This window comes from Chrysochloris asiatica, unplaced genomic scaffold (genome assembly GCF_000296735.1).
Source record: "Chrysochloris asiatica unplaced genomic scaffold, ChrAsi1.0 scaffold00059, whole genome shotgun sequence".
NCBI lineage: Eukaryota > Metazoa > Chordata > Mammalia > Afrosoricida > Chrysochloridae > Chrysochloris > Chrysochloris asiatica.
The window spans coordinates 15,483,056-15,486,154 of record NW_006408577.1 but is presented as its reverse complement, the minus strand read 5'-3'; the positions used below and the strand labels follow the sequence as shown (position 1 = coordinate 15,486,154).

The 3,099-nt window shown below is 39.6% G+C and overlaps 1 pseudogene; it reads left to right on the top strand.

Moving 5' to 3' along the window:
- Positions 1 to 1,697: 1,697 nt before the first annotated feature.
- LOC102831224 lies at positions 1,698 to 2,200 on the top strand (annotated as a pseudogene).
- The last annotated feature ends 899 nt before the right edge of the window (positions 2,201 to 3,099 follow it).

Below are 3,099 nucleotides of genomic sequence, written 5' to 3'. Positions count from 1 at the left end.
CCTTCAGGTCTAGAAATGAATTCACCCCAGTGGCTCAATTTTCAGCCAAACAACAGATAGGTCTACAAGGGGAACAATAACACTGAGGAGGAACAAACACCTTATAACAATCAGCTCCTTGAGATCAAAAGGACACCATTTACCCAAGGACAATGGTCAGAAAGGGTAGGGGAGAATGAATGGAAACAGGACATACAAGAAAAAGTAGGATAAGTGATGTTGTATTGTGGCGATTGTAAATGAACGAAAATAAAATTAATAAAAAGAGAAAATCCCTTGCTCAAGTCTTCTTTTGCCTAGTTCCTTCTCTACTTTTTCTAGAGTTGCATGATAGATTTCTACTTCCTTCTTTGTGTCATTTATCATGTGCCAGATGCCACACTAAGCCATAATTTGATCTCATTTACCTTTCAACAACCATGTACTGTAAGGAAACCAAGCCTTAGAGAGGGTGAGTAAATTGCCCAAGCATCGGTTGATAAATGCCTCACTGGTATTTGAACATTTCTCTGATCCTAAAGTCTGTACTTTCTTGGTTCATGGAAGAATTGATACATTTGAGTTATGGTGTTGGAAGAGAATATTAAAAGTACCATGGACTGTCAAGAAAACAAACAGATCTGTGTAGGATGAAGGACAGCCAGAATGCTCCTTAGAAGCCAGGAAGGCCAGATTTTGTCTTTCATACTTCAGGGGACCAGTCCCCGGAGAAGGACATTATGTTTGGTAAAGTGCAGGGTCAGAGAAGAAGAGTAAGACCTCCAATGAAATGGATTGGCACAGTGGCAGCAGCAATGAACTCAAGCATAACAATTGTGAGGTTAGCATAGGGCTAGGCAGTGTTTTGTTCTGTTATACAAAGAGTTTATTCTGTTGTGCATAGTTAGCATTGACTCAATGGCACTTAACAACAACAATGAAAAAGTCCATGCGCTTCACTACTGGCTGGGGGCTTTTAAAGTATGGGTTATGGACCAGTCACATAAGGATCACCTGAGGTACTTGCTTAAAATGAAGATTCCTTATACTTCTCCCTACCCCCACCCCTATCTACTTGAATGACGAAAATGAATCAGTAATGTGAGTATCTAGTGGAAGAATATTCCAGGCACAGAGAACAGCCAAGTGCAGAGTAGGAGATAAGTCTGGATGTTTAAGGATCATAAAGATAGCCAATGAAGCTAGAACATTGTGACACCAGAGAGGTAGATGGGGCCAGATCATAAGAACCTGGAGGCTTTGGATTTTTCTTTTAGTTCTGTGAAAAACTCTTGAACAGTTGTAAGCAAAGGCATGGTAAATTGGTTTTACATTTAACACATTTAATAGATGGAAGTTGTGTACTAGAGTTGTAGAGTTGTGGAGATGTTGAGAGAAGCCGCTGTTCAGCCAGGGCATCTCTTGGCACCTAGAGAGATGTTAGATGAGTTTTCAACATTGGAATTTGAGCAGAAGTAATTTATCACTTTTTGGAGTTCTGGGAGGTACAAATGGTTAAAGCTCTTGACTGCTAATTGAAGGGATGGAAGTTCAAATCCACCATGAGACACTTTGAAAAAAATGGCCTAATGATCTACTTTCTAAAAAAGCAGCTACTGGAGTGACCTTGTTCTCTGCCTTTCTTTCTCCTCTGTTTGTACAGACACTGCCCAGCTCTCTCCAGCCTTGGGTTCACTTCCTCCTTAGGCTCGAACACCATGCCTTCAATTAAGTTGCAGAGTTCTGTTGGAGAGATATTTGAAGTTGATGTGCAAATTGCCAAGCAACCTGTGACTATCAAGACTATGTTGGAAGATTTGGGAATGGATGATGAAGATGATGACCCAGTTCCTCTACCAAATGTTAATGCAGCAATATTAAAAAAGGTCATTCAGTGGGGCACCCATTACAAGGATGACCCTCCTCCTTCTGAGGGTGATTAGAACAAAGAAAAGAGAACAGATAATGTCCTTATTTGGGACCAAGAGTTCCTGAAAGATAACAAGGGAACACTTAACTTATTCTGGCTGCAAATTACTTAGCTATCAAATGTTTGCTTAAGGTTACTTGCAAGACTGTTACCAATATGATCAAGGGGAAAACTGAAGAGATTCATAAGGCCTTCAACATAAAATATGACATTACTGAAGAGGAGAAAGCCCAGGTATGCAAAGAGAACCAGTGGTGTGAAGAGAGTGAAATGTTGTGCCTGACACTGTAACACTGTAAGGATTATTCCAAATTCACTGCTCTGTTTATAATTGTTAATATTAGACAAACAGTAGACAAATGCAGCAACAAATCAATTGTACTGGCAGAATATTGTCTTCATTGCATGTGTAGTACAGACAGTAGAACCTATAGCAGAGTTTCTCCTAGTGTGATCAAAAGGGTTTTGTGGGTGTTTTTGCTGTGAATAAAATGAAACTGTGAATTCTCTATAAAAAGTGATATGTTGGGCTTTCTCTCTTTTTTTGAACAAAGTGATTTCTGCCTATTTTACTGTCTAGTTAGCTTTAGAATATTGACCTTTAAAAAGTTGTAAATAAAACAAACAATGTACAGAAGTGTGTGAGGAGCTCTGGTAGCACAGAGGTTACAAATTGGGCTGCTAATCTCAAGGTCAGCAGCTCGAAACTACCAGAGGTTCTGCAGAAGAAAGATGAAGCTTTCTGCTCCTGTAAAGATTTACAGCCTCGGAAATCCTATGCAGGGTCACTATGGGTTGGAATCGACTCAACGGCACTTAACAACAACAACAGAAGTTGTACAGAAATAGACTTAATAAAGTATTATCTTTATTCATGTTTTGGAAACCAGAAAAGGGCTATTTGAGGTAAGTGATCTGAGTGGAGTCATTAGCATTGTCTGCCTGCTCCATAAGGTCAAGGATTTACCACTGGTATGGGTTAGCCTGTGAGTGGCAAGACTACTTTAATGCAGTCTGAGGACTGTGTATTTTTAATCCTCCAGCTAGAGACTCAGTTACTATCCAGTTTGTGCTTTTTGGGGTGGGGGGTAGGGGGGAATATAACTAGGGAGTTTGTTAGCTTTTTAATTTAAAAAGACAGTCATGAAGTTTGTTATATTTTTATAATGAGTATTCCCATATGGGGGAAA